At 38.5% G+C, this 10665-nt stretch overlaps 1 pseudogene; it reads left to right on the top strand.

Moving 5' to 3' along the window:
* The first annotated feature begins 955 nt into the window (after positions 1-955).
* LOC100667920 (olfactory receptor 14A16-like) lies at positions 956-1899 on the top strand (annotated as a pseudogene).
* Positions 1900-10665: the final 8766 nt, after the last annotated feature.

Below are 10665 nucleotides of genomic sequence, written 5' to 3'. Positions count from 1 at the left end.
CTATGGGGCAGTTCTACTCTGTCCTATAGGGTCACTATGAGGTGGAATCGACTCGATGGCAGTGGGTATATTTTATTTCATTTTCACCAAGGTCAAGAGCAGTGTTTATCAAATGACTCCTGGAAGCAGTCAGTAGAAAAGAGAAAGGCTGTGTTAATAGCTTTAAATGTAGAATATATCCTAACCCCCATAAGCTTAAAACCAAATCCGTTGCCATCTAGTCAATTCTGACTCATAGCAGCCGTGTAAGACAGAGTAGATCTGCCTCATAGAGTTTCCAAGGGAAGCAGGCTACCACATCTTTCTCCTGTGGAACAGCTGGTGGGTTAGAACCACCAACCTTTCGGATGAAGCTTTCATTTAGTAGCAGAGCACTTAACCACTGCTCTACCAGGGCTCAAACCCCTACACCTGCATAGTAATCTCCTAAGGCATGGGAGGCAATATAACTTTTTCTTGCTTCCTGGACAGATGCACTTTGTTGCATCCTCTGCCTTTTTCTTAACTGCCTTTAATGCCAGTCATATTTCAATTTGCTCTCTCTAATATCACAAGAAAAAAAAATACAGTTGCACTCGAATCCATTCATATTCATGGCAACCCCATCTGTGTCAGGGTACAACTATTCTCCATAGGGTTTTCAATGGCTAATTTATTGCAAGTAAATTATTGGGTCTCTTCTGAGACAGATTTCGATGTACTCAAACCACCAGCCTTTTGGGTAGCAGCCCAGTGCGTTAACTGCTTCCATTACCATTAAGGAAGTGGCGCTGTACTGTATGCTATTTTCCTGAGACTCTTCTGATAAGCTTCACTCCAAACAGAATCAAGCCATTTTAAAGGTGTTTGCTCCACCCTTTGCTTATTAATATAACCAGAAGATTCGGACTACTGAGTTCATATCTGAGTGAACTAGTTATCGGTGTTATCTTTATTTCCACAGACAAGAATCAGCATGCCTGAGAAACTAGCCAACATAACCATCATAATGGAATTCTTGCTCATGGGATTCCCTGATGACTGGATGCTACAGAGACTGTATGCAGCCCTCTTCTTCCTCATTTACCTGACGGCATTGACAGGCAACCTCCTCATTGTCACCCTCACCACCATTGATCTGCATCTCCATGCCCTTATGTATTTCTTCCTGAAGAATATGTCCTTGATTGATATCGGCTTCATCTCTGTCACAGTCCCCAAGTCCATCATGAACTCTCTAAGAGTCATTCTATCTCCTTCCTAGGATGTGCCTCACAAATTTTTCTTTTTCTTTTTTTTGGGAGCACGGAGTATGCCCTCCTTGTAGTCATGTCCTACGACCGCTATGCTGCCATCTGCCATCCTTTGCGCTATGAGACCATTATGAATAGAGGCTCCTGTGTGCAGATGGTGACTGTGTCATGGCTCAGCGGATTTGTCTATGGATCCATCCATGTAGCAGGTACATTCTCTGTCAAATTCTGTGGGCCCAACATAGTGCACCAGTTCTTCTGTGACATTCCATCACTGCTTACACTTGCTTGTCCTGGGGAGCAAATTCTAGACTATGCATTTATAATTGCCAGCTTTTCTTTTGCCTTTTTATGCTTCCTTTTCATGATTGCCTCTTATGTTCACATTTTCTCAGCTGTCTTAAGGATTCCATCTGCTCAAGGCAGGTTCAAAACTGTCTCCACCTGCATGCCCCACCTCACTGTGATGGCCTTGTTCCTCTTTTCAGGCATTGTTACATATTTAGGCACCAATTATAAACCTGCATCATCACTGAATCTTTTCATGTCTGTGTTATACTCTGTGTTACCTCCCAGCCTGAATCCTGTCATATATAGCCTGAGGAATAGGGATATGAAGGCAGCCCTAGGCAAATTACTGGGTGATAAAATGTTGCTAAAGATGTAAGTATTCTGCTATCTTTAAAATATTGGCATGCATTTTCTCTTAAGTCAAAAGAAGTTTTTAAAATGTATTTTGGCCATCTATGTCTTTGGAACACATTAAATATCTTCAAGTTTAAAAATTCCCCTCCATATTGACTTCAACAGCCTTGTCACTTACAATTTCTAGTGATATTTTCTCACTTTACTTTTCAGCATTACATTTATTTAAAATATTTCTTTTATCACTTTGACATTTAATTTGGACCAAATGTTTTGAAAGAGTGAGTTGAAAGGAACTGGAGAAAGAGGTGAAACACCTATAAATAGCAGTTCTTTGTGTATCATCCACTGTAGACGAAACTGTTTGGAGCTTTGCCAAGCAACTATAATAGATATAGATATATAGAGATATATAGGAGCCCTGGTGGCGTAGTGGTTAAGAGTTCAGCTGCTAACCAAAAGCTGAGCAGTTCAAATCCACCAGCTGCTCCTTGGAAACCCTATGGGGCAGTTCTATTCTGTCCTATAGGGTCGGAACTGACTCTACAGCTCCTAACAACAACAACAACATATGTATATATATGGCATGGACACTTAATAAAGGCAAATGGGTATGTTACCATTACTGTATCTTCCATTTATCTTGTCACAGCTACACTAGACTGTATATTCTGTAATCGAAATCAGACCCACTGATTTTTGTATTCTTTTCTTGGAAGGTTGTGGAGTGTCTAGAAACACACAATGCAGTGAATAATCCAGACTTTGAGGTTATTCTGGTGGTTTCATCTCCTTTGTTGCCATTGTCAGATGCTGCCTCTTTACATTATCATACATTATTTCTTCAAAGTTAACCTATTACGTCCAATTTTCTGTCACTGGATTTTACAACTTTATAATAGCGGTAGAAAACAGGAGTAAAGAGAATCCTTTGGCTGTCTTACTATTCTACACATTTTTCTTTTTTTTTTAACTTTTTTTTATTGTACTTTAGACGAAAATTTACAGAACACACTAGCTTCTCATTAAACAGTGAATACACATATTGTTTTATGACATTGGTTAACTACCCCATGACATGTCAACACCCTCCCTCCTCAAACTTAAGTTCTGTATTACCAGCTTTCCTGTCCCCTCTTGCCTTCTAGTCCTTGCCTCTGGGCTGGTGTGCCCCTTTGCTCTTATTTTGTTTTACGGTCCTGTCCAATCTTTCGCTGAATGGTGAACCTCAGGAGTGACTTCATTACTGAGCTGATAGCATGCACAGGGGCCATACTCTCAGGGTTTCTCCAGCCTCTGTCAGGCCAGCAAGTCTGGTCTTTCTTTTTGAATTAGAATTTTGTTCTAAATTTTTCCCCAGCTCTGTCTGGGACCCTGTATTGTGATCCCCGTCAGAGCAGTCAGTGGTAGTAGCGGGGCAACGCCTCATTGTACTGGACCTTTCTGGTGGAGGCCGTGACAGATGTGGTCCATTAGTCCTTTGGACTAATCTTTCACTTGTATCTTTAGTCTTCTTCATTCTCCCTTGCCCCTCAAAGGGGTGTGACCAGTGGAGTATCCTACATGGCCACTCACAGGCTTTTAAAACCCCAGACGCTACTCACCAAAGTAGAATGTAGAGCATTTTCTTTATAAACTATGTTACGCCAGTTGAGCTAGATGTTTGCTAAAACCATGGTCCCCACAGTCCTCAGCCTAGCAATTTGGTCCCTTGGGGAGTTTGAATGTATCTGTGGAGCTACCGTGACCTTGCCTTGTACAAGTTGTGCTGGCTTCCCTAGTATTGTGTACTGTCTTACCCTGTACCAAAGTTAGAACTTACCTACTGTCTATTTAGTGTTTTTCTATCCCCACATTTCCTCTCCCTTGTAACCATCAAGGATTGTTTCTTTTTGTGTGTAAACCTTTTCATGAGTTTTTACAGTAGTGGTTTCATACAATATTTGTCTTTTTGTCATTGACTTATTTCACTCAGCATAATTCACCCATGTTATGAGATGCTTCACAGATTCATCGTTATGCTTTATCAGTGTGTAACACTCCATTGTGTGTATGTACCACAATTTGTTCATCCATTCATTTGTTGATGGGCATCTAGGTTGTTTCCATCTTTTTGCTATTGTGAAAAATGCTGCAATGAACATGGGTGTGCGTATGTCTGTCCGTGTGATGATTCTTATTTCTCTAGGATATATTCCTAGGAGTGGGATTGCTGGAACATATGGTATTTCTATTTCTAGCTTCCTAAGGAAGAGCTATATTGTCTTCCAAAATGATTGTATCATTTTGCATTCCCACCAGCAGTGCATAAGAGTTCCAATCTCCCAGCAGCCTCTTCAACATTTGTTGTTTCATGGTTTTTTGATTAGTGCCAGTAATGCTGGGGGGAGATGGTATCTCATCTACACATTTTTGTTATCATCATAATTTTTCTTATTTTAGAATTTAAAAATAAATAAAAATTTCACCCATTTGAGTTTCTGGAATTATTATGTACAAAACAAATACATTTACAAGTTATAAAAGTAGTTATGTAGCTACATTTATAAGGATCCCTCGTGGTGCAATGGTTAAGCACTTGGCTTCTAACTGGAAGGTCAGAGGTTTGAAACCACCAACTGCTCCTGGAGAGGAAAACCTGGAGATCTGATCCTGTAAAGATTATAGTCTAGAAAACTCTTGGGACAGTTCTGCTATGTTGGGTCAGGTAGCTATGAGTTGCAGTCAACTCCAAGGCACACAGCAGCAACAGCTATAACCACAGATCAGTCATAATCCAGAGGATGATGATTAAAATCAACCAATAAATAACAGTTACCATAATGTCAATTCCGGCTCAAGTTGACTGCATGTGTGTCAGAGTAGAAGTGTGCTCTGTAGGATTTTCAAAGGATAATTTTTCAGAAGAAGATTACCAGGCCTTTCTTCTCAGGTGCCTCTAGGTGAACTTCAACCTCCAATCTTTTGGTTAGCAGTGGAATGCTTAACAATTTGCACCACCTAAGTGTTCCTCTTACCTCATAAACAGTTTCACGAAGTACGAAACTCTTTTTTCTTCTATTTCTCTATTTACTTACCTTTTCTTTCTCTCACTATATCCACTCTCTTGCCCTGCTTTTGATGAAGCTGAAATAGGATAGATGGCACCTTTCTTGGTCTGCCTTAGCCATCTGAACTGAGTTCTCAAAAGTGGACTGTGTTCTTTCTCTAGAGTATATTCTTTCCCCAAACACAGCCAAGATCTCTGACTGTTCCATTGGTGGCTATCTACTCCTTCAATTTTCTCAACTTTGCTTGCATTGTATAACTATCTGTTTTTAAGAAATTAATTATATTGCTAATTATTTGTTATAGAGTAATACCAGGTGATATTTTTATTAAAATAGTAGATATTAATTTTTCTTATTGAATAAAATTAACGTTATTTTCTCCAATATTATAAAAATGTATATGTGAAAAATAACTGGCCTTTTAAGGAAATGAACACTCTCATAATTCATTTTTACACAAGATCAGCACTGACCAATAGACATATAACCCAAAACACATTTGTAATTTTAAATTTTCTGGTTGCTAGCTAGAAGCCCTGGTGGTTGGCACAGTGGTGAAAGCACTGGGCTGCTAACTGAAAGGTCAGAGGATCTGACCTATGCAGGAGAAAGATGTGACAGTCTGCTTCTGTGAAGACTTACAGCCTTGGAAATGTTATGGTGCAGTTCTACTCCATCCTATAGGGTTGCTAGGAGTCGTAATCAACTCGACCACATGGGTGTTTTTTTTAGGTTTTTAGTAGCTAGTTTAAAAAAAAAAAAGTGAAGCCAACCTTTATTAATTTATTGATTTAAACAAATATAAATAAAATATTTTAGCAAGCAATGCATACATATTTACGAGACATTTTATATATTTTTCATACTAATTCTTTCATCTGGTGTGTATTTTACCTTGGAGCACATCTCAGTTTGTACTACCCACATTTCAAGTGTGCAGCGGCTATACGTGTGCTGTGGCTGCTGTCTTGCACAATCGAGTCCAAGATACTAGCTAAGTGCTCTGATTTGACTTAGAATTCAGTAAAAACATAGTCTGTTCTACCTTATTTGATTATATAAGAATACAGTTAATTACATCTTTATTAGAATATGACTATAACAGGGTGTGTGTGTGGTGTGTATGTGTAATTGTTTGCCTGTTGTTGTTGATGTTACCTGCCATGGAGTTGGCCTCCAGCTCAGGGTGACCCCATGTACAACTGAAAAAAGGGCTGCCTGGTCCTGCACCATCCCCATGATGGGTTGTGGATTGAACTGTTGTGATCCATTGAGTTTTCACTGGCTAATTTTTGGAAGTAGCTTGCCAGGCATTTCTTCATAGCTCACAAAAACCAACCAAACAAAAATCCTATTCTCTGTCAGATTGACCATCTAAATTAAAAGCTTATGGCATGGTCAGTAATAATTTCCTGTTACATCATAGGATGTCAGTAGACCCCCTCCCCACCCCAGTACAATCTAATTTAATGAGCTGATTTGGACTAATGTTCCTTCATGCTTCACGTGATGGCATTATAATACTCTATAATCTATTCAGGGTTAAGAAAAGCAACAACTTGTGCACTGTATTCCAGGAAGAATGAAGACAACAGTGGTGCTTGAGCACACATAGTGGAATGGAAGTAGCCACTGGTTCTAATGAGCCTAATTTAATAACCTTAGACATCTATTTAACTGGAACGTGTTAAGACAGGGGATGCTTCTAAGCAGCGCAGTTCCTGAGGACAGACTGTGAGACAACAGTGAGCATTTGAGGGACCAGATAGAAAGTTATTTCATTTCTACACAGGAAAGTCGTTCTTGCTTCATAGACAGTATCCCCCCTCCCCCTTCTCTTGGGCGCTACTGATAGATAAATGCTGGAATTTTACTTTCTCACTTCCATATCTTGGAGATTCTTTAAACAAATAAACAAAACAACTCATGTGGCTTTAAGTGTTGTATTAAATTTTCTGTAATAGTTTCTGATCTTGCTTCTACATAACCAGTTTTTTCTTTTTCACACCATGAGCTGTATGTTTAACTCCATGAATACAGTATTTATTTATTGGTGCTCACTTTACCTCCTTCTTTTTTTTTTTTTTTAAATGCTTGTTTTCATACAAATGTCCTGGTTAAAGATTCATCCCTTCCTTTTTTTTTTTTTTTTCTTTTTTCCTGTGTTTCTTTAATCTCTTAGACACTTTAAGTAGGGTCTCTGGGTAACTTCCTCACTCGTGTTCTTTGATGTTAACTTGCTGCCTGGGGTCGATTCCACTGAGCAAAATGGTTTTACTAACTTAGTCACTGGGGTGTGTTTATGCACTGCAGTTGTGGAAATAAACAGGATATCATTTGGGACCTGTATATGCTAGTGATTTCAAATATTCTGGGTGGTTTTAATTTACTTTCTATTGGCTTCCTCACATCACTAAAAGGTGTATATAACAAATCCTTTGAAGGTGGCAGGGTTTTTAAGTTTCAGGAATGATATTTCCCATGCAAATCTCTGACAGAGTATGCTTCTTGGTCTACTCAGTATAGTTTTACTGGTAGTTGAGGGATAAGTAATAATTTTACAGGCTGACTCTTTCTGTTTCTGAATTAATTGGGCTATCAATTTCTCTTTTCATGTTTTCCCGAAATAGTTGCTACAGCAGCAAACCAAACAAAAGGAATTGTGGCACTTCTGAATAAAAATTTAAGTGTTTATTACATGAAAACATGGAGACTTTATGAATAGAACTACAAAATCTGCTGAAGATATTAAAATGACACTTTGAATACTTTAGGGAAAATAATAATTTCCCACTGTATATGTTTGATGCAGTTGAAGTTGATAACAAATATAAATTTGATCCTGTGGTACTGAATTTCAACTGGAACATGAAACAAAAAGGAACAGCTCTGAACAGCAGAAAGTAATTATTCTCCCACACAGAATCTCATAGATAAAAAAATAAAATCACATTTTATTGGGAAAATAAATGACTACTCATAAATTAATGACACTAGGATAAATAGCTTGACTATTAGAGAAGATTGGAAGATACTTCATTCTATAAGAATCTCATAAAATTTAGGACAATTGAAAACTGAAATGCGGTAAATTAAGTTAAAATACAAGGGGAAGGAGACTTAGAATGATATTTTCTCATTTTATGATATAGGATAACTTCCTAGAAAAAATTAAGTAAATAAAAAAACAGATTATAAATTCGCATTATATGAATAAAAGTATTCATTTAAAATATAAACAAGGTGAAAGAACATATGACTTACTAGAAAATATTTGCAATATATAATGACGACACATTATCAATGTAAACAGCCAATGCAGATAAGCATCATATAATTCATTGTTAGTGGAAAGAAGTTCATGGAGGATGTTCACAGGTGGTGGGATGAGGCTGAAAATATGGCCATGGAAATTGTATAACAAAGAGTATTTGAGGTTTTAGGGACATTATAAGTAAAATCCCTTTTCATCTCCAGGATTCAAAACATATTTGGAGATCACTTCAGAAATCACATCAACAAGAGGAAAAAATGCCCCTGATAAAGTACAAGGCGGAGGGCAGGGCTATGACATGTGAACTGTTGGGTCAGTACTGTCTCCGAACTAACCCACACAGTAACATAGATATTGGAAAATGGTTAGTTATAATTGGGTTTAGAGCACAAATAGACTGAGGGTTACTATGGAGAGAGAGAGAGAGAAAAAGCACTAACAGCTTTTCTAATACATCAGCTATACAAAATCAAGCACTTTCCCAGTGCTATCACTTATCAGGTATTTCATCCTGGATGGTGAAAATTGTTAATATTCTTGAATGCTAACAGGAAGATTGGAGGTTCAATCCACCCAGAGGCATCTCATAAGAATGGCCTGATGATCTACTTCTGAAACATCACAGCCATTGAAAGTTCTACAGAGCACAGTTTGACTCTGACACACATGGGATCGCCATGAGTCAGAGCTGACTGGACATCAAATGGTTTGGTTCTAGGGAAAAGTGAATAGGGCATGAAACAAGTTCCCACACTTATTATTAAGAAGTAACTCCTCCTTGTTGTAACACAAGACAAAATTTAAGTGCTTCCTCCCCACCAGTATTTCACAGCCATCTGTCCATGGACTGGAGGGTTCACACTGGACACCAGGGCCACAGCTGTCCACCTCTTGGGAGGAACAACCATTTTTGTATCATGCTGTCTTGTTCTTACATTCATGAGGTTGCTCTCCCTTACTACCACAGCTGTTCTGGGTGTCATTCTGGGACATCTGGTTGGTCTTCCAATTTTGAACATAACATGAAATTGATTTTTACTCATAGTGACTATATAGGACAGAGTAATACTGCCCCATCGGGTTTCCAAGGCTGTAATCTTTATGGAAGTCCATTGCCACGTCTCTGTGCTGAGGAGTGGCTGGTGGGTTCAAACTGTTGACCTTTTGGTTAACAGGCAAGCACCTAACCACCATGCAACCAGAGCTCCTATTTTGAACATGCTTTTGTTAATTTTTTTGTTGTTGTTATCAGGTGCTGTGGAGTTGATTCTGACTCATAGAGACCCTACATGAGAGAGTACACCTGCCCCATAGGGTTTCTAAAGAGTGACTGGTGGATTTGAACTGCCAGCCATTTGGCTAACAGCTGAGCTCTTAGCTGCTACACCACCAGGGCTCCACTCTGAACATATATCACTCAAAAAAGGGACTTATTGTCACTATATTAATGTAAAGTCCTTAATACACCAAAAGGTGAAAACTTAATATTGTATTCAACTCCTTACTGTTGTCTGGTCTCTTTACTCAGATTAAATATTCCAATTTTCTGTGATGAGATTACATACCTTGAAAAAAATTCCAGTGTGGTTACAAGGCATAATCCATTGCAAATTCATTATCAGTATCTCAGAGAGAGACAAGATACACAGTGATGAGATCCCCTTTCACTTAATGCAAAGTAAGACTTCTAACGCGCTGCCTTGTTTGGTGTCAGTTAGAAGGCTTCACATGCCTTAGAAATTGGTGGATTCTATCTGATTCTACTGCCTGAACTGCTTCTGATTTGGAATAAGAGTAAACCTCTCAGGGATTCACAGATTAGTTTATTTCCAAACATTTCATAAGCCAAAGCTTCCAGTCACACAAGAACATCACACTGTTGGCCCCACATACCAAACATAGGGCATGTGAAATGACTTTGGGTAAATGAAAAGTAATGTTCTTTGATTACAGTAATAGTAATAAAGGTACTGGAGATATCTCTTTTGGATTTCAACCTTGTTGGAATGATATGATTCAAGAATTCTTGATCTATGAATCTGACCAAATGTTCACAACTGCTCATTTCTTAACTGCTTTGCCTTTAATCAGGCTTCTTTCCGTTCCACAGGCCCCTGAACTCTGCTTGCTTCTAGTCTCACCCAGCACTAAAAAAGTGAAGTGTGTTCCCCCCACCCCTTATCAGCTTCTAGGAATCACCAGGCCACAGAGAAACTCTTGTTCTCTCAGACTCCATTGGCCATTTCCCATTGTTTGTCGGGCTTCTCCTTAAAAAATCCTGCTAATCTCAGCTTGCTTCTCCTTATCTTATGATAGAAGTCTTCTTCTGTTTGATTTTGAGTCACTTGCAAATTTATGAGATCAGATCATTGTCACAATTGTCTTTCTTTATGAATAAAGCCTCTCCTTAAATAACTCCAAATTTGTTTTTATTTGACAAATTTAAAGTCAACTGACACAATTT

Source organism: Loxodonta africana, chromosome 4, assembly GCF_030014295.1.
Source record: "Loxodonta africana isolate mLoxAfr1 chromosome 4, mLoxAfr1.hap2, whole genome shotgun sequence".
NCBI classification, from domain to species: Eukaryota; Metazoa; Chordata; class Mammalia; order Proboscidea; family Elephantidae; genus Loxodonta; species Loxodonta africana.
The sequence above is the reverse complement of the archived record's forward strand: the minus strand, read 5'-3'. Positions and strand labels throughout refer to the sequence as shown.